The sequence below is a fragment of the Ailuropoda melanoleuca genome, chromosome 5, assembly GCF_002007445.2.
Source record: "Ailuropoda melanoleuca isolate Jingjing chromosome 5, ASM200744v2, whole genome shotgun sequence".
Classification (NCBI taxonomy): Eukaryota; Metazoa; Chordata; class Mammalia; order Carnivora; family Ursidae; genus Ailuropoda; species Ailuropoda melanoleuca.
Genome location: NC_048222.1, coordinates 104881696 through 104903953, shown reverse-complemented (window position 1 = coordinate 104903953; position 22258 = coordinate 104881696). Strand labels below are relative to the sequence as shown.

At 36.2% G+C, this 22258-nt stretch overlaps 1 protein-coding gene and 1 pseudogene across 5 annotated transcripts in view; one reads left to right on the top strand and one right to left on the bottom strand.

The window, feature by feature from the left end:
* LRBA (LPS responsive beige-like anchor protein) overlaps window positions 1-22258 on the bottom strand; it is a 725452-nt gene that overhangs the window by 648577 nt on the left and 54617 nt on the right. The window lies entirely within an intron of this gene.
* LOC109491054 lies at window positions 1366-8226 on the top strand (annotated as a pseudogene).

Genomic DNA, 22258 nt, shown 5'->3' with positions numbered 1-22258 from the left:
AATAAGGAGAAGTTGAAGGAAAATTACAATGCTGTGGCACAGGTTGTAATGTCTCCCAATTTACATTTTCTTCTTCCATAACAAGAGTTTCTAGTTTGGTACAGGCCCAGGGAAAAAATTTCACTTTCTAGAAGTTTCACTTTCCTTAAAGTTACTGGCCATGTCACCAAGTTCTGACCAAAGAGGACAGGCAGTAATATGTGCAACTGCTGGGCTATTACTCTTAAAGGAAAGAACAAAACTCATCTTTGCAACTTTCCTCCTTCTACTTACATAAGCTACTGAAAAACGGCAAGAACTAGAGTAGCTGTCTTGGAATCTATGCCATAAGTCTCATGTTGAATATAACAAAGCAGAAAGACCTATTGATCCTGACAACCCATTTCATAAAGCATTTGTCCCCATAAAGATCTATACATGAATATTTACAGAAGCTTTATTATAATCACCAAAAACTATAAAGATTCATTGTCTACCAGCTAGTAAATGGATAAACAAGTTGTGGTACAACCATACAACAGAATACTAATCAGCAATAATAAGGAACAAGTTACTGATACCATTAGCAAGGAGAATTAATATCAAGAACATTATGCCAAGTCGAAGAAGTTAGACACAAAAGCTACATAGTATATGATTCCATTTATACGACATTCTGGAAAAGGCAAAAGTATAGGGAGAGAAATTGAATCAGTGGTTGCCAGGAGCTGGGGACAGAGGCACAGAATTAACCACAAAAAAACATGAGAAGACTTTTGGGAGGTAATGAAATTTTCGTTATCTTGATTTACTGGATCCACAAATGTATCCATCTGCCGAATTTAATTTCATAAAACTATACACCTAAAAAGGGTGAATTTAACTGAATGTCTAAATAAACCTAAAGCTTAAAGTAAATCTTAAAAAAAAAAAAAAAAAGCTCAAGCATTGTCATTTGTACCAAAGACAAGAGAAAAGATCCTCCAACTAGAGGCAACAATGTAGAATTAAGATGGCAAAGTCACGGAACACAAGGAAATTAGAAGAAAAATGTCATTATCTATAAATTACTCAAAAAGCATGTTTTACTGATAATGAACTATCATCCTTATAGTTTTCAAAATCCCCACTAGAACTAGAAAGTAACAAATAACATTTCATCTCTCACCGTTCATCGTACCTTTCATAAGAACTTAAAAATTTCACTGAAGTACAATGACATGTCTACAAAAGCAGTATTAAGCAAAAAGTTTCCATGGAGTCTGAGAAATACTGGATTAACAAGGCTAGAGATGTTTACAGGATAGAATTCCCAGCGATATGCTACTATATATGTCTCAAAAAGATATATAACCAATGCATGGATTTCCCAAAATTTACTTAACGATGGCATCTTTTTTCCTTTCTTTTCTTTTCTTCTGGTAAGTGCTTTTCAAGGAATAACATTCTTCAAAAGCTTTTTCGAGAAACACTGGATAATATAATTGTGTTCTTGAGCTTATTATATGAATATCACAGAATTATCTATGTTTTAGGCAAATATTTAATAGGCCTTTCAAATTTTCAGGTGAATGGTTTAAAGTAACCTATTTGTTTTTCATAAGTTCCTTTCTATAATTCACAGACTATAATAATCAAAGAAAAAGACATCTTCAGATTATTTTAGGAAAAAAGAAAATATGAACAATCAAAAGTAATCAAACTGTCCTGTCTCTTCCTCTACAATCCAGTCCACAAGTCCAGCATTAACTTTCAAGGCTAGGTCATTGAGAACTTAATGGCTTCCCTTGTATCACAGATTCTAAGAAAAATTCAGTCACCATGTCATGAAGATATTCAAGCAGCTATATAAAAGGCCCATTTGGAGAGGAACTGAGATCTCCAGCCAATAGCATGCACCAACTTGCCAATCATGTAAGTAGCCTTGGGAGCAGATCATCCAGCCCCACTTGAGCCTTTAGATGACTACAACCTCAGCAAACATCTGAAATGCAACCCCATGACAGACTCTAAGTCAGAACATCCACCCAATTTGCTCCCAAATTCCTGACCCACAGTAACTGTGAGATGGTATTTATTACTGTTTTAAGCTGCAAAGTTTTGGGAGAATTTGTGATGCAGCAACAGGTATCTAATATGATTATAAATCAATCAGTTAATAGTAGTTGGGAGAAACTTTTTTACTCTATATTTCAGTACTAGTTCAATTTTTTTAATCCTAACACAAAATAAAATAAATAATAATTTAAAAATACAAACAACATATATGCATTGATTACTGTAAAGCTATGTATTATGCTAAGCACTTTACATGAATTATCATCTTTAACTACCTCTCACAAAAAAAAACCCTATTATTTTCACTTAATAGATGAGGAACCTAAAACATAACTTGCCTAACTCACAAGGTACTAATGCAGTTAAACCAGGCTTTTGACATTGCGTAACAACTATATTTAATAGACTGTGACAAATAATACAGATTGACTAACCCAACGTCTCTTCCCCAAAGTCTTATAACTGATGAGTGAATATATATATTTATTCCAAGAGTGAAACAGGGGTGTCTGGCTGGCTCAGTTGGTAGGGCATGCAACTCTTGATCTCAGGGTTGTGAGTTCAAGCCCCATGTTGAGTATAGAGCTTACTTTAAAAAAAAAAATCTTTTTGTGGAATGCAACAGTAATTAGTTATTTGAAAGCTATTAATTTCATATATAAAAACATTACAGAACTCAAATACCTAAACGCCACCCTCCTGTCTTCTGCCACTACCCAGATTGCAAAGATAAATCCTCTCTTTTCCAGCATCCTTAGCATCTGAATAGCCATGAGACATTCTGGGCAAAGAGATTGGAGAAGTTCTGAAAGGTGTTCCTGGAAGACTTCCAGCTTGCTTGATAAAGGAAAACAGATGTAGCTGGCCTAACCTTTTGCTCTTCTATCTTTTTCCCTCCGCTTTGTCTAGAACAAAGATGTCATGTCCAAGGTGCAGTAGCCATCTTGATATCATGAGGCTTACAGGCACAAGCACAGACAGTATGGTAGAAGGAAAGGTAGAAAGTGTTCAGCTCCTAAACCCTTATTAAGCAGAACCATTAATACTAGCAACTGCCTACCTCAAATTCCTTGTTATGTTAGAAAAATAAAACCTCTATTTCGTGCAGTTGCTATTAGATGTGTATTCCACTGCTTACGGAACACAAAGCTAATTAATATATAGATGTTCAAGAAATGGTGCATAAATGAAAGAGTGGGTTATCAGAAAAAGCTATCTTGGACAACTCCTTGTTTTAGATATGATTCAGAACTCTGCATTTAAGTGACAATTCATTTTGTGTGTTAGAAAAATTCTTTTTATCACAGTTATAACCAAATGCAATTAAACTGAATATACACAACAGAAGTAAAAAAAATGCAGAGCAATTCTGTTCAATGAAATGTAGTATCTCTAGATAAACAACAGTTGCTGTTGTATTACGTTTGTCTAAATAATAAAATATTTCAAGAAGGCTAATTTTAATGAGATAAATGATATAATAATACCAAATTTCCACAAAGATATCAGTGGATATCCTAGAATCAAAAGAGTAAAGACTTCAGGTATTAAATTTATTTAAATGAAACAGTGCAAGCTCTGATAAGTAAGAGGAAGGTTTTAAAGTCTAATAACAAAAAAACTGAATATACCTTGGGGACTATAATTGTGGTAGGAATTAATTGTAATACGTATCTTTTAAGAAGAAGAAGGATACTCAGCAGAATATGCTAAATCTCTACTAACCAAAATGTCTGAAGAATACAGAAGAAGCTCTGTTTACTGAGTTTTATTACCATTTGAGAGTTAAACGGAAAAAATTTCCTATCTCAAATAGTCTATGCTAAATGTTTAAATATATAGGAACAGATACCCAGGTAGGAACGAACTTACATAAAGTTTAAGATCATTTAACCTCAGTGAATTTTAGTTTCAAGTATATAAGAAATGAGAATAACTACTATTGAAAATATTTAGACAAAACTGAGAAGACAGTATCAATGAAAAAAGCAGCTGATATGGCAAGAGGACAATTCTGGCAATGAGAAGAGAAAAATGAAATTGAGAAAAAAGTATAGCCAGGCTTTGAAATCATACTCTACATCTCTGTATTAGGAAGAAGGCAAAGAAAAAATTCAAACAAGAATGGCTAACAGTATGAACTTTGGCATGAAGTTATACTCTATAATCGTGGATACTGGACAGTTCTTTTTTCATCTCAAATATCCAATCACTCTGAGAGTTAGGAGGCACACAGATCTCAGTAAAGGCAGGACCCAAAAATTCAACCACTTATAAAAATATCATCTAAAAAATTACATATAGAAAAGCTCAGAAAGATATAAAAATAATATCTTGCAGCACTCTTTATAAAAATAACACACTGGAAATAGCCTAAATATCCACCAATACAGAAACAGATATATAAACAATGGTATAACCATATAAGAGGGAATACCATGTAGCCTTTAAAAAGAATATAAATCTATTTGTGCAAGATATTCAAGACCTACTACTAAATTTACAAAACAGTAGGTACAGAATAACGTTTATTTAATAACACAATATTTAAATTAAAGAAAGTGAAAATTCAACTTCAGTGGCAGTATCAGGCCAAAACATGTTGCTTAGTTTCAGCTAAATGTCCACTTAAACATCACTTCAGGCATTCCTAAAGTTTAGGTGATAAATGATTGTATTATCAAGTATATTAACATCATAAATAATCAACATAACAATATCAGTAATATGAAAAGGATAAGTCATTTGGATTTAAAACATTCACTCTCAAATACAGGCATTTTGGTATAAAAATCTCTTTACATGTATTATATATTAAGGTCTATTAGATACCTCAGGAATAAATGTAGATTTCTTACTACAAGAGTTAAATGCTACTCTAATTAGTTTTAAGAAAGCTACTGATTATACACACAAAAATAACTGGGAACACGAGTGCCTGGGTGGCTCAGTCAGTTGAGCAACTGCCTTCAGGTCACAATCTTGGGAGTCCCAGGATCAAGTCCCGCATCAGGCTCCCTGCTCAGTGGGGTATCTGCTTCTCCCTCTGACTCTCCCGCCCCCCCACCAATGCTCTTTCTCTCTCGCTCTCTCTCTAATAAATAAAATCTTTTTTAAAAAAATAAAATTGATAATGCAAATAGCTAAATAACAGGAAAACAGACTGTCATTAATGCGAGTTTAAAAGCTGCAGGAAGAACATTATATCCTTTTTTAAAGCAAAAAAAAAAAAAAGTGTTTACAAATAGAGTAAAAGCCTGTAATAACTGAATTCAAATAACTGGTTAGTATCCTCTGCCCCGCACTCTGCCATCAAAAATCTAAAACGGTTGGGGTTCCTGGGTGGCTCAGTCATTAAGCATCTGCCTTCGGCTCCGGTCCTGATCCCAGGGTCCTAGGTTCGAGGCCTGCGTCAGGCTCCCTGCTCAGCGGGAAGCTGCTTCTCCCTCTCCCTTTGCTTGTGTTCCCTCTCTCACTGTGTCTCTGTCAAATAAATAAAATCTTAAAAAAAAAAAAAAAACCTCAAGTGGTAGGATAAACTTCAACAAATGGAGTAGAGAATTATGAGAAAATGCCTCAATCATTTCACACTTTCTCAGTTCTGCTATGTATAATACAAAATTTCACTGTTATTTTACTTTTGTGCTTTTTAAAACATAGACAAAAATTACTGACTTTAACCTCAAAATAGCCCCATCCTAAATTTTACACAGCTGAATTTTTAGACTCCACCAGTCCTATTACAGCAGTTTTACTGTATATAAATAACAAAATACAGAATAGTAAGAGATTAGCTTACATTATAATTTAATTTGTGTACAAATTTTTAAGATCATTCCTAACACTGAACAAAACACAGTAAGGCTTTACCTTAGCCAGTAAATAGAAGAGAAGAAAGTAATTTCAATATGCTGATGGCAACATAACCATCAGCCTTTGCTTTACAACAACCTTTTACTGAGAGTTAGCCAAAATATCTTACTCCTCAGTCAACATCAGCGGAAAGTGAGGCCATTTAGGCTTACAAATGTGCATTCAGTGACCACAAGAGCAATGTACTACTACTCCACATTTCTCCACATTGCCAAGAAAAGTATTCTCTGAATTAGAATATGAAATGTACAAAAATTTAATAAAATGTTCAATAAAAAATTTTCAGTAAGAACTAAAATCTTCTATAAAGTTTTACAAATATTCCTTTAACTCCAAAATTCCTTCTAAGATGGTGATATTTGGTTTCACCCTTGTATGGATTTTCCCAATCAGCCAAAGGTCTATTTTGTACACCTCTAACATACTACATACCATATTTATGCATTATGTATGACAGTATATCGACAGAAAAAGTCAGAAGAATATACACCAGACTATTAGTACTTATTATCTCGGAAAATGGGGGTACAAAAGGATTTTCACTTTCAAAATCATACATTTATGACACATTTCCATGTTTCAAAATAAGTATATACTTTCTTTAAATCTAAGGGGGGAAAAATATTTTAATACTCTCAATATGCACTGAATATTTATGTGGAAAACTAGACAGGAAAAAACAATGCTTCTTAGTTTGTACATTACTCACAAAAATCAAATTGTATGCAATTGATGTATCCCATCAAAACTGAGGGAAAGAAAGCTCCTACACAGTAAGGATGTAAAACAGAAATGAGGTATACAGTATCAAGAATTACCAAGGACAGATGAATAAAATATCATTATGTACCTTTTGGTGTGAGGTCTTAATTTTAATGACAGTAAAGCACTTTCATGGGTCACTCCCAAACTGTATTTTGTCCAAGATCCTTAACCATAAACCGTAAATTATACCTTTAGAGTTTTCAGAAACACATCTCCTCTTTGGAGAACAGTGGTTAAGAGCATGCCCTTTGGAGCAAGATACCAAGTGTAAGGCCAAGGGCAGGATAGTTCACCTCTCTATGGCTCACTTCCTCATCTGTATGATTAGGATAATAATGGTACCCATCTCCTAAAGTTGTTGTGACAATTAAAGGAACTAACACATATCTCAATTAATCCTCTTAGATGAAGATATAAGAACTCACACTCCCTTCCACCTGCTATTAAAAGTCTCACTTCAAGAATAGCATCTTCAAGTTCAATCCATAGCAGGGCGGAGAACACACCCCAGAGAGCTCTGAGCCACCCCACCCCCGCTGGCCTAGCTGCCATCACACGCTGTAAGGAGGTGCAGCTGTGGCTGCTGGCACATCAACCCCCAGCAGTGAGGCCACCGCCCCCACCCTCTGCTGTGCAGACACCAAGCTGGACACCTTCAGGAAGCGTGCAGGGAGCAGAGGAGGAACCCAGGCTACCTCACATCCTCAGGCACCTGTGGGAAGGGACAGCAAGATCATCACAAAGAAGGTTTTGGAAACAGTAAAATGGTTCAGTGTAAGAAATGGATATGGTTTCAATAGAAATGACACTGAGGAAGATGTATTTGTACACCAGACTGCCATAAAGAAGAATAACCCCAGGAAGTACCTTCACAGTGTAGGAGATGGAGAGACTGTGGAGTTTGATGTTGTTGAAGGAGGAAAGGATATGGAAGCAGCAAATGTCACAGGCTCTGGTGGAGCTCCACCGCAAGGCAGTAAACATGCAGCAGACCATACCATTATCCACACTATCCTTCGCAGGGGTCCTCCTCACAATCAGCCACAGAATTACCAAAATTGTGAGAGTGGGGAGAGAGAAAGGGCTGGGAGAGCGCTCCTGAAACCCAGACTCCCTGAGCCAGGCCTCCTGCAGGGGACAATTCCCACCTACCTACATGTGGAGACCCAATGCATGTCAATCACAGTCTTTAAACCCTCCTGTGCAGGGAGAAGTGTTAGAGGGAGCGAACAAGCAGGGGAAAGTGTTAGAGGGCGCTAAAAAGGTAGACCAGTAAGACAGAATATGTATTGGGTTATATACCACGATTCTGCAGGGATCCTCTTTGCCAAAGACAGCCTACAGAGGGAGGCAATGAAGAAGATAAGGAAAAATCAAGGAGATGAGACCCAAGGCCAGCAGCCACCTCCACATCAATACCACTGCAATTTCAATTACCCATGCAGATGCCCAGAAAACCCTAAACACCACCATGGCAAAGAGACAAAAGCAGCCAATCCACCAGCTGAGAATTCATCTACTCCCGAGGTTGAGCAGGCCTGGGCTGAGTAAATGCTGGCTTACTATCTATACTATCATCCGATTTAGTCATACAACAAGAAGAAATGAATACGAAATTCCAGCAGTAAGAAATAAACAAAAGATTGGAGCTGAAGACCTTAAGTACTTGATTTTCACCCAGTGGCCAGATAAACAGAATTCTCTGTGTTATCTGTGCAGCATGGGGTTTTTATTATTTTTACCTAAAGATGTCTCTTTTTCGTAATGACAAACATGCTTTAAAAAAAAAAAAAAGCCTGGTTTTTCTCAATACACCCTTAAAGGTTTTTAAATTGTTTCGTATCTGGTCAGTTGCGATTATTAAGAACTTCATTTTTAATTTGTAATAAAACTGTACAACTTGATTTTTTTTTCAAAAAAAGTTGACAAATGGCAAGCAGCTGTTAATAACTCTTAAATTAATAATAATAATAATAATTAATAATAATAGGGGCACCTGGGTGGCTCAGCCATTAAGCATCTGCCTTCGGCTCAGGTCGATCCCAGGGTCCTGGGATCGAGCCCCGCGTTGGGCTCCCTGCTTGGCGGGAAGCCTGTTTCTCCCTCTCCCACTCCCCTTGCTTGTGCTCCCACTCTCGCTGTCTCTCTCTGTCAGATAAATAAAATCTTTAAAAATAGTAATAATAATAATAATACCACCTTCACCTGTTAGTTATAGGAAAGCTGTCATCTTGTGCTTTCTTCCTAGTGAATGGTGAACATACTAGCAATAAACAAATTTAAAAAGCATATTCCACTTACAACAAAGTATCACCCTATGTAATGCACTAACTTAATATCAAAGTAAGCTAAAAGTGACAGCTCTTTATGTTGTACTTTTATCATCGTAATTTCTAAGTCCCTACCTCATTATGTGGTATCAATCCATTCTTAAGTCTTGACCCACAAAAAGTTTTACACTCCAGGGGTTTTTTGTTACTGTCATTTTAACCATGTGACTATATTCCCTAAAACTCTTAAATACCAAACAATAAAGATACACCTCATTCCTCAATGTCTCATCATAACTCTCATCATCATCCCTTTACTGTTATTAATTTAACTGACACACTACCTCTACTGACTATAATGACCTGACGCTTTTCCAATACCTTAGATATACCTCCATTCAAAGGTATACAAATGCCCTACCATCTTCACCTTTCAGAAGAGTGCTGAATTGAAATTTGACTCACCACAGAGGGCATAATCACGCAATCTCTCTCTTTTTAAAATTACTAGTTCTTTAACCCTCCACTGAACAAGACAACAGAAAGAAGAGTTGAGATTCTCCTGACTCAGTTTCTGCTTCAAGACATTTACTCTTCCACCCTTGGAAGAAAGCTCATTATCTTTAGAGGTTCATGCAATCAATCCAACCTTATCACCCTGAATTACTGCTTATCACTGTACCTTGATTGACTCCCCTTCACTCATTAAAGAGTTTGGGATCTCAGTCATAATTTTCTACTTCTGCTCATCTGTTATAATCTTGCTAAATTTCAGTTTCCATACAGGTGATGTATCTAATACCTAAAATATGGTTTCTAATACCTAGACTTCCTAAATCCAATTACTTTCAACCTCACCCTACCTACTAGGGCTACACCTTAAACCATGAAATTATCTTACCTGAAAACTGAAAATGCCAGTAACCTATTCTAATCATAACTTCTTACACCTTCGAACGATCTCATCATCCTTTTTCTGCTATAGCTGCTCTTTCACAGGTATACAGATCACAGACTGTATCTTGAAGTCTCTAAACTACTCTATACTACTATAGCTCAACTTACCTTCTTCCCCAAGTTTTAAACTCACATGTCCTGCTGCTTGTAGACATCCACACATATTGCCTCAAAATAAACATGGCCAAAGCATAACTGATTATCTTCTCCCTAATCCTGCTATGCCTGCTACCCCAGTTGGTAATTCTACCCACACAGCAACGATGATGTCATCTTCAACTCTGCTCCTATGTACAATCTCCAATTAATTGAATGCTGCTGATTCTATCTCCTAAAATTTCTTAAATTTGTACCTCTTCCCCTTTCCTACCTTCACTAAACTAGCTGGGAACCCCATTATTACACACATCTGTCAGTATACTTGATCTACTAGATTATATATCCATAAAATACAGAAGACTATACACACAGCTATCAAAATTGGTCACCCTGTAGGAGGGCAGAGGAGAAACAGGCTATGGGGAGGAGGAGACAGAGACAGAACAAAGTTTAAAAAGATAAAGAAAAAATAAGAACCATACCTACAATTGTATACATATATATGATAACATGTATGTACATAAAATTATGTATGTAACTCTATGTATAAAGAAATTTTTAAAACCAAAAGCAAATTTAGCTTAAGCTGAGTATATCTGTATATCCTGTTTGCTCTATTCTTTACTATAAATCTTTTTTTAAGCATTAAAAAAGGAAAAAAAATTTTGTTATTTCATTAAACTCAATTCCCTTTTTTTAAACTAGGAGCAAGTAACTGACAGCAATATTGTTGTGTATTCTTTTATTAAGGCTCCATTTGTTCTTTTTTAATTTATTTTTTTAGTAATCTCTACACCCAACCTGAAGCTTGAACTCATGACCCCGAGACCAAGAGTGGTATGCTCCTCTGACTGAGCCAGCCAGGAGCCCCTTAAGCCTTCATTTATTAATCATATTAAGAGAACTGATCGGAGACTACTCAAGCCAACTATGCAACAACATACCCAACAGACCCTGTGAAAGAATGGTACTTTGCATAACCCCACNCAAACCCCCCCCAAAACAAATTAATCGGGGGGGGGGGGGGAAGCTACATAGTATAGCCTCTCTGAAAAATTCAAACTGCACATGAAGGCTTGAAGAGGTTCTGAAGTAAAGAATCCTGTTTAACTTCACTGGACCCATATGACCAGAGAATTCTTTCCCTACATAAACTTAAAACTTGTATTTTGTAGAACACTTTTGGGGAAACAAAGTACCTGTTACCAAATAATAATAACTGTAGTAAATTACATATGGTCAATTATTTACTTGACTCAGACTAGACATACTAAACACTAACAGCTGAGACTTTTACCAGCAGCATTCTACCTCTATGACCTCCTACCTCCATCTTGTCTAATTTTTTTGAGGAGGGGGGCGTCCTTTGCCTATTGCACTCAATTGGCTCAAAAATGGTTAAAAACAAAACACTAATAATCCTTACTATAATAACCCAAGTCATTTACAAGAGCCATCAAATGTAATACACACTCACACATCCTTCCAGCTCTTCTTCCCTGGCTTTCAGTTATTTATAAGTTTACTACTTTTACCATGCCAAGATTAATAATATACATTTTTTTTTTCCAATTAAGATACTACTGAACACCGGGGCATCTGGGTGGCTCAGTCAGGTAAGCATCTGCCTTTGGCTCAGGTCATGACCCCAAGGTCCTGGGATTGAGCCTATCCTCCATCAGGATCCCTGCTCAGCGAGGAGCCTCCTTCTCCCTTTACCTCTGCCCCTCCCCCGTTTGTGCTTGCTCGCGCGCTCTCTCTCTCTCTCTCAAATAAAATCTTCTTTTTAAAAAAAAGATACTATTGAACACACTAAGATGCCAATTTTGAATCTACATTACAGAATCACATGGTATTATATCATATTATAAAACATGATATACTATTTCTGCTCCAGTTTCTTAACGTTTTTGATCAGGCTAGATATCTACTTTATTGATAATTAAGAAAACACTTGCCCGCAGCAATTTATCTAGACCAAAAGCAAAATTACAAAATGTATAAAGTATATCTATATTGTACTCTCACCACTTTTTGTGCATTATTCTCCCTCTGGCATTCCTATCGTCTATCTTCAAACGGGACAGTGATCTTATCTTTTCTGGATGCTCAATCATTTTTCTCCAAGAGCAAAAGCCCACCCAGATCTACACTCTATTAAAGTTCCCAAAGCAAGAGGTGCCTGGGTGGCTCAGTCAGTTGAGCAGCCAACTCTTGATTTTGGCTCAGGTCATGACCTCAAGGTCGTGGGATCCAGCCTCACCTCGCACTCTCTGCTCAGTGGAAAGTCTACTCAAGGATTCTCTCTCCCTCTCCTTTTCTTCTGTCCCTTCCCTCACTTGCACACTGAGCACTTGCACATGCACACTTTCTCTAATAATCTTTTTTAAACATACATACATACATAAACAAATAAATAAAGTACCCAAAGCAAAAATACAAATCAAAACCACAATAAGGTATCACCTCACACCTTCAGAATGGCTAAAAGTAACAACTCAGGAAACGACAGATGTTGGTGAGGATGCAAAGAAAGGAGAACCCTCTTTACACTGTTGGGAATGCAAGCTGGTGCAGCCACTCTGGAAAATAGTATGGAAGTTCCTCAAAAAGTTAAAAACAGAACTTCCCTACTACCCAGCAATTGTACTACTAGGTATTTATACAAAGGATAAAAAAGTACTGGGATGCCTGGGTGGCTCAGTGGGTTAAGCGTTTACCTTCAGTTCAGGTCATGACCCTAGGTTTCTGGTATGAGTCCAACATCAGGCTCCTTGCTCAGCAGGGAGCCTGCTTCTCCCTCTGCCTGCGTGTGCACGCACTTGCTGCACTTGCTCATTCTCTCCCTCTCTCTCCCATAAATAAATAAATAAATAAATAAATAAATAAATAAATAAATAAATAAATCTTTTTTTAAAAAGTCCTGATTATTCAAAGGGGCACATGCACCACATTGTTTACAGCAGCACTATCAACAATAACCAAATTATGGAAAGACCCCAAATGTCCATCAACTGATGAATGGATAAAGAAGATGTGGTGTATATACATACACATACATTCACATACACACAAACACACATGCTGGAATATTACTTGAATGAAATCTTGCCATGTGCAACAATATGGATGGAACTAGAGTGTATTGTGCTAAGCAAAATGAGTCAGAGCAAAACAAATATCCTGTGATTTCACTCATATGTAGATTTTAAGAAACAAAACAAATGAACATAGGGGAAGGGAAGGAAAAATAAAAGTAATACAGAGAGGGAGGTTAAGCCATTAGAGAGTCTTAATGACAGAGAACAAACTGAGGGTTGCTGGAGGAGAGGTGGGTAGGGGGATGGGTAAATGGGTGATGGGCATTAAGGAGGGCACCTGTTGGGATGAGCGCTGGGTGTTCTACGTAAGTGAAGAATCATTAAATTCAACTCCTGAAAACAGTATTACGCTATATGTTAACTAACTTGATTTTAAATTAAAAAATAAGTAAACAAAAATTAAGTACACAAAGCTCCAATATTTCCTGTAGTATGTATGTATATATGTATGTATGCATGTATGTATGTATGTGGGTGTGGGTGGGTGTGGGGGTGTGTGTGTGTGTGTGTGTGTGTGTGTACACATCAGTGTCTTCCACCCAAATTCATGATGTTTCTCAAGGGACTCTCCTTCACCTTGAGGAAAGAAGTATCATTATGTTACAAAAATAAAATGTCCTTCCCTAACTGACGGAACAAGTACACAGAAAATCAGCATGAATTAGAAGAACTCGACATCATCAACCAGTAAGAACTGACACTTAAAGAAGATTCAAGGGGTGCCTGGTGGCTTAGTCGGTTAAGCATGCCTTCGGCTTAGGTGATGATCCCAGGGTTCTCTGTCTCTCCCTCTGCCCCTCCTTCTTTTCCCTCTCCCTCTGTCCCCCCTCCCACTAGTGTGCGCAAGTACCTGCTCTCTTATTCTGGCTCAAATAAATAAAAAATAAAAAATCCTTAAATAAAAATAAAATGAAGACTTGAACCAACAACAGCAGAATACATATTGTTTTCAAGTGCCCACGGAACATATGCCAAAATAGACTACATCCTCAGACATTAACACAAACTTCTACAAATTTAAATGAATTGAAATCATACACAGTGGGTTCTCTGACTACAGTAGAATCAAACTAGAAATCAGTAACAGAAAGATAAAGATACAAAGAAAAAAATCTCCAAACATTTGGAAACTAAAATATATACTTCTAAATAATTGATGGGTTAAAAAGCAAGTTTTCAGGGAACTAAAAAACATATATCAAGAACTGAATCAAAATAAAAATACAACAGGGGTGCCTGGCTGGCTCAGTCGGTAAAGCATGGGACTCTTGAGCTCAGGATCATAAGTTCAAATCATACTGGGCTTAGAGTTTCTGATTCCATTTATATAATATTCTTGAACTGACAAAATTATATAACTAGAAAACAGACTGGTGTTTGCCAAGGGCTAAAGTGCAGCAGGAGGAAAGCAGATGTGACTATAGAAAGGCAACAGGACAGAACCTTATGTGATGGAAATTTCCATACACTGATTGTATTGATGTCAATATTATACTGTAGTTATGTAAGAATTTCCCACTGGGGGAAAGACAGTAAAGGGTACAAGGGATCTCTCTGTATGATTTCTTACAACTGCATGTGAATCTACAATTATCTCAAAATAAAAAGTTTAATTTAAAAAAATAAGTAACTCATGTGAGGTGTGACTTAGGATTAATTGTCATAGGATTGTTCCCATTGAAAAGAAAAATAATATTAACCTAGATGAAGCTCTCAATGCAGGAAAGGAGTGCCAAATTAAAGAGCAAAGAAACTCTGGTGAGCACAAATTCTGGAGCCATGTAAGACACACAGGCACCGTCTCTTTAACAGAACAAAAAAAAACATGTGGTATGTTTAATCACTTGTCCTACATCTAAAAAAAGGTTTGCCATATCATATACCAAAAAATGATTAAGCATGTATTAATATCAAACAGAGTTTAACTATATATCCTATTGACTCAGCTCAAATACTTGCATTATAGAATATGCAAATTTGAACCTTCAAACAGGAAATGAAATTTTCTAAATCCATTACATAACTTTGGATTCATGCATGCACTGAAAGCTATAAATCATTTAAACCTTCATACACAGAACCTTTTTAAATTTGCATTTATCCACAGTAAATACTGCCAAGTTCTTTAATAACTTGCTAGTTCAATCTAGCAAACTAGTGATTTATAGGAATGACATATTTTAAAAATCAGAAATCTGTCACTATGTGACAACCAGTCCAAAGTCCACTGAACTTACATTACTTGGAATCAAAGTATCATTGGATATGAGACAATAAAATGTCAAGCATTCAATAATCTAATCAATTACTTCAGTATTCGAGTCTGATTATACGTAAAACTGTTTAAAACCATAAGATCACATACACTTTAAGATCCCTTATTAGTCTAAGCCCAGCTCTATTATGTTATCATTCTCTAGATGCTTCTAAGCTATTTTAAAAGACAAATACCATGATTTCACTTACATGTGGAATCTAAAAAACAAAAACAAAAGAAAAAAACAGAAACAGACATACAGAGAACAAACTGGTGGTTGTAAGGGAAGGGAGTTGGGGAAAAGTAGGTAAAGGAGATTAAAAGGTACAAACTTCCAAATATAAAATAAATAAACAAATCACAGGGATGAAAAGTACAGCATAGGGAATAAAGTCAATAATACTGTAATAATGTTGTATGGTGACAGATGGTAACTGTATTTTTCTGTTGAACTCTACATAATGTATAAAACTGTCGAATCACTATGTTGTACACCTGAAACTAACAAAACACTGTATGTCAACTGTACTTCAATAACAGACATTTAAAAGAAAATACATGATTAAACTTCATACTTTATAATTTAACTACCAGTCCTACTTTGAAGCACAGCAAAATTTACAATATGTTAAAGAAATCTCTATATTACTTTTTTCCACAAAAGATGAACTTTTAGGTCTTTATAATAATTTCACACCAATATTCTTAAGTAGGAAGATTCATCAGGGGCACCTAGATGGCTCAGTCAGTTGAGCGTCGGACTCTTAGTGTGGGCTCAGGTCATGATCTCATGGATCGAGCCCCAAATTCCCCAAATTGGGCTCGAGCTCAGCGGGAAGTCTGCTTGAAGATTCTCTCCCTCTGTCCTTCCACTCACTTGCATACGCACAGTGCTCTGTCTCTCAAATAAGTCTTAAAAAAAAAAAAAACCAGGCAGAATCATCAGATATGAAAACAGGAAATGTATTAATAGAGGAATAAACTGGAGACAACTGAAACATTTATAATAGGCATCTGTTGTTTTTCTCTATATTGCACTCACTCTTCCTTTCAGCCCTTCATAGCATTCTCCTGGCAATGAGGTTACAGTACCTCACAGCTAGGCCATAGAGAGAACACTTAACACAGGCACATATAGTTCTCTGTTCTCCTTGTCACAGTGATTAATCCAGGGGGTGAAAATGTGACCGAATTCAGACCAATCAAAATTACCAAGTTTTTTTTTTTTTTTTTTTTTTTGAGAGGGAGAGCGAAGGTGAGGAAGGGGCAGGAGAGAGAAACGATCTTAAGCAGGCTCCACAGGGCCTCGGCGTGCCTCAGGGCTCAATCTCACAACCCTGAGATCATGACCTGAGCTGAAATCAAGAGTCAGACACCTAAGCGACTAAGCCACCCAGGCACCCCAAGATGTTCTTTTTAACTGGAACGTCAAAAAAGGGCTTTTGCACTTTGGAGTCAAAAGCTGTAAAGATATTTAAACTGGCAGCTTCCAGCAGACATCTTCCTTGCCATATATACAGAGAAAGTCACCTACATCATGAATGGAGAAAGAAAATTCTGGTGGCACAACTCCACAGTTTCAGCACCTAGTTCCAGAGCTCCCCTGATTCTCACAGCTTCATTAAATGCTATTTGATCAACAGTGAAAAGCTGAAAGCTTTTCCTCTAAGATCAGGAACAAGACAAGGGTATCAACTCTTGCCTCTTTTAAAAAATACTAGAAGGCCTAACCAGAACAATTAGGCAAATACAGAAATAGAAGGCACCAAAATTGGAACGGAAAAATTAATCTGTTTGAAGATGACAGGATCCTACAGAAAATTCTATAGACTCCACCAAAAACTGTTAAAACAGTAAAAATGAATTTGTTGTAGTTGCAAGATATGAAATCAACATTCAAAAAAATGAGTTCCATTTCTATACTCTGACAAGGAGCTATCTTTTTTTTTTTTTTAAGATTTTATTATTTAAGATAGAGAGAGAGAGAGCACAAGCAGGGCAGAGAAGCAGAGGGAGAGGGAGAAGCAGACTCCCCACTGAGCAAGGAGCCCGACGTGGGACTCGATCCCAGGACCCTGAGATCATGACCTGAGCTGAAGGCAGACACTTAACCAACTGAGCCACACAGGTGCCCAACAAGGAGCTATCTTAAAAGTCATTAAATAAACAATTCCATTTATAGTAGCAAGAGAAAATATAAAATAATTAAGAATAAATTCAAAAAGGTAAAAGATCTGTACAATGTAAAGCACAAAATACTGAAGAAAGAAATCAATGACACAAATGAATGGGAAGACATCCTAAGTTCACTGCTTGGAACAATTAACATTTTTAAAATGTGCATTCTACCCAACTGATGTAATAGTCCCACTTTTTTTTTTCTTTTGTTGACTGTGCTTTTGGTGTAAGATCCAAAATATCATCGCTGAGACCAATATCAAGGAGCTTTTCCTTGAAAATATACATTTAAAAAGAGGAAAAACATGCAGATATTTTCTAATTCTTCATAAAAACCTAAAGAAATTTTGGGAAGATACATGAGGTGCTAATAGTTATTTTTCAGGTTTTCTTTAGCAGTAGCTGAATTAATTTGGCGGGAGATGATCTGGCAGGGAAAAGGTGTGCTGAAAACATGGGGGACAGAGGTGGGAGAGAAATATCATTGTATTCATTTTTTTAAACTATTAATGTATTATCTATATAAAATATTAAACAAAGACCAAAAAATGGTCATTATATTTGATAGCCCAGGAAATACAGGAAAAATACCATCCCACAAATTACTCATACTGGCTCAGATACTATAACCAACTTTAGGGGCACCTGGGTGACACAGTCAGCTGAGCATCTGAATCTCGGTTTTGGCTCAGGTAGTGACCTCAGGATCCTGGAATTGAGCCCCAAGTTGGGCTCTTCACTCAGCATGGAGTCTGCTTGGTATTCTCTCTCCCTCTCCCTTTGCCCCTCTCCCTGTGCACTCTCCCCCTCTCTAAAATAAATAAACAAATCTTTAAAAAAAAAAAAAAAAAAAGGATGATTTTTAATACATGATCCACCCTCATTTTCTTTTTCTTTCTCAGTATTATGTGGAATGTTTTACCCCCAAAGAAAAATAAAAACAAAGTGGAGATTGTGGTGGAAGATGGGTAAGGAAGGAGAATTTAATGACTCAGCTCTATTTACAAAATAAGTGTACTAAAAGCAAAATATTCAGGTGGTATTTTTGCAGCTCACTCTCAAATGTGCTAAGCTTTCCCTGGTGGCTCTTCTGTTGATATTTGTCTTAACTGTTCAAATTGACTAAATGGCAAATCAGGATTCTTCCAGGTAGTTTAACGTATTATAAAACCAGAAAGGTAAACAGTGCTAAAAGTTGATTTAACACAGTTAACAAATTTTCCCAACCAAAAGCATACTAAAGGCAATGAACCTGTTTTTCCCAAAACACCTATTACTATGTGTTTTCTACCAGCAAACAGAAGGTACAAAGAATAGGGTTAAAATGAGATGGCTTTGGTGAGAATTAATATTTAAATGACTTCCTCAGTATCTTGCCATCAGAAATCCCAGGCTGAGGCCAGAGACAAGCTCATAGCCTTGAAATCTAAACAACATAGAAACACAAGCCTTCATCTAGCTATTAGTTATTTAAGATCTACTATTCACTTATAACACTAAAATATCAACTACATACTGATTTTTAATAAAAGCCTAATTTAATTTGGATGAATAGGAGTTAAAATCAGTAATACATTATGTACATGAAAAAATTCTCTCATGGAAAAATAACTCCAATTTAATTCAAAACTCATAGCAAGCTTCTCAAGAGCATTTTAACCATGTAATTAAATTACCCCGTAAAAAAAATATCATCGTAACTCTTCATCATTTATAGAATACATTTCCAATCACTTGGCCTACCCTGCAAAATCTCAAAAAGCCTCAACTCCCATTTTGTTCCCACAATCTCACTAGTCAATCCAGTCCAGACTACTTAATTATAACAAGAAGGAGCTTTAAAATTCTACTTCCTTGCCTTTGCTCTCCCTTCCTAAAATTCAAAGTTTGGCTCAATTCTCGACTCTAAAAAAAGACATTTCCAGATAAAACCAAAAAGAAAGTAATGTTTCCCCACTCTGAACTATTAAAGCCTTGATACTTGCTAAACTCTTAACTGAACTGACAGTCCTAGTAAGGATGTCAATAGTGGTGCCCAATTTCACAGGGTGGCATGAGACACAAGTTAGGCAATCATAATGTACATACCAGCAGATATACCATTTCAGTGGTAGGGTTGTGATAGTCAGGCCAACTGGAATTCTGCAGGGGTCTGAGCATCTTTATGATGTTATCTCTGAACAATTCTTCTATCTACCTCATCCAGGCTATGTTCATTCCCCCAACTCAATACAACACAAATTTGACAAAGTTCAATACTCCCAATAATTCCTCTCCCCAACCCCATCCCACCCCTACTCACGAGAGAGAGAGACAGAGAGAAAGAGGGCACGAGACCGTAAGCACACAAGCAGGAGGGGCAGGAGGAGAGGGAAAGAGATCTCAAGCAGACTCCCCGCTGAGCATGGAGCCTGAGGAGGAGCTTCATCTCAACAAACCTGGATCACAGCCTGAGCCAAAACCAAGAGTCCCACATGTAACCAACTGTGCCATCCAGGTGCCCCAATAAATAAATCTTAAAAAAAGAATGCTTTCAGTTTATAGTACCTACATGACAAAATACCATTCTCTTCCTAATCATAAAATGAACTGAAATTTATTTAGCGAACAGTTACAGCAATTGAAAAATTCAGAGCTCTAATTTCATCTTCCATTTTACACATGTTATTGGATTGGTCCAAAGAGGTATGGGGAAAGATTTACATGTTATAAAAAAAACAAATCAATACACTAAATGTTAGCCCACAAACAGACTGGGAAGAAATATAAATGTGATTAAACTAAGATGAACAACAGATTTATACCATGCTGGCACAACGTACCCTTGTGCCATTACTATTACTAACAAAAAAATTAGAAATTTACAGCACAACATATTTATAGATTCTCTGATAGGCAGCATATAAAACATCAATACTACAAAAATGAAACAAATCAGCACCATTCTATGGGCATTTGAAGAAGTATGTATAAAACCAGCCTATGCAATACCTTTAAAAAGCCAGATACTTAGTAAAGACTTGATTATAAAACTTTCTTTTAAAACTTCAAATTTTGTACATATTTTCTAAAAAGTTAGCAAAAAGTTTAAATAAACAAAAATATATTTAAGTCAGTATTCAAAAAGCTTCAATAAATATTAGGGTAATGGTTAAAAAATGATTCCCATGACAAATATAAAATAAACATGATAGAAGAGTTAAATAAAAGCAAAGTCTCACACTAGGAAAAAATAAAATGATACGTCAGTATTTAACAAAAGTGAACCAGGTGTTGAGACAGGTTTGCCAACTCTGAATGTAAGAGAAACTTAGCCTTTCTTGTACTTAATAACAAATTTTCTATTAAAAAAAAAAGCCAGAAGAAATGCAAAAAAAAAAAAATTTCCCACTTCCTCTAACACTGCATGTTTATAAATAAAAATGTTTCCCATTCAAAGAAAACAAGTACTTTAAGAATAAAGCAATTTTTTCTAGCTTTTAGGGCTCATAATGTAAAATAAAAGTTCATTTTCTAAAAGCAATCAAGTGAAATATACTAATTTGACTACCTGATACCAAACAATGCAGTTATTTCCTACTTGAAATTTCATCCAATAGCAATACACTCTCACTGAAGTACTTCAGTGTCACATTCTCTCTTGGTTCAGATTACATGGCCTCACATTCTGTAAATTAATAGTTTAATCAAGTATCTTCTCATAGTGTTAAAAGTGGCAAACTTAGAGGACAAAAATTGTAATTTTTAAAAATATATCAATAATTGATCTTGTTATCAAGTCTAATCATTTTGTTCTACATTAATACTTAAAAAGACCAAAATATATAAAATCAATACTTTTTATAATGAGTAAAAACTTTTAATAATTCTGTTCTCATAACTGTGTGATGAAACATAAGATAAAAAGATGTCTGAATGAAAATCTGCATCAATCTTTTGCCAAGTAAGCTATTAGCCAATTCCCCTTAAAGAAACCAATTTATCAATCTGAAAAGTAGAAAACAAGAGTAAAGAATCAAGCATGTATCCTCTTTTCCCAGAGATAACCCAACTGTTGATTTTACAAAGTTCCCCATTATAGAGAATTCCAGCTAATGAATGCAGAAAATCATAGACCTAAAACATCATCATTTGGAACCCCTGATGAAATAATGGGCTTAAGCAATGGTTATTAATGACTGCTAAAGCCATTCGGTAATGGAACGTAAACTTTCAAACAGATAGATCAAACTAACAAGACCTAAACCCACTGGATTAGTCATCTCACACCTACTGATCTTATCATCACAGAAAAAGACACACCATATTTCATGTGCTGCTCTGTGGTGGGATATAATATTAAGTACAAAGCCTGCCTATAAAGGATTTTCACAACAAAAACATTGAATCTGAATCTAATCAAGCCATAATCAGTTTACAGAAAATAATTCAGACTACGGAAAATTCTATAGAAAAAAAAAAATGACCCAATTCTGTGGGGGAAAAAAGATGGCAAGAAAAAAGGGAGGTGAGGAGAATCTACAGATTGAAAAAGATTTAAAAGATATATATACCAAATGAAATGTGTACACTTTATATGGTTCATGATTCAAATAAAGCAACTATATTTTTAAAAAAATAGAACATGGGGGGGCGCCTGGGTGGCACAGTCGTTAAGCGTCTGCCTTCGGCTCAGGGCGTGATCCCGGCGGTATGGGATCGAGCCCCACATCAGGCTCCTC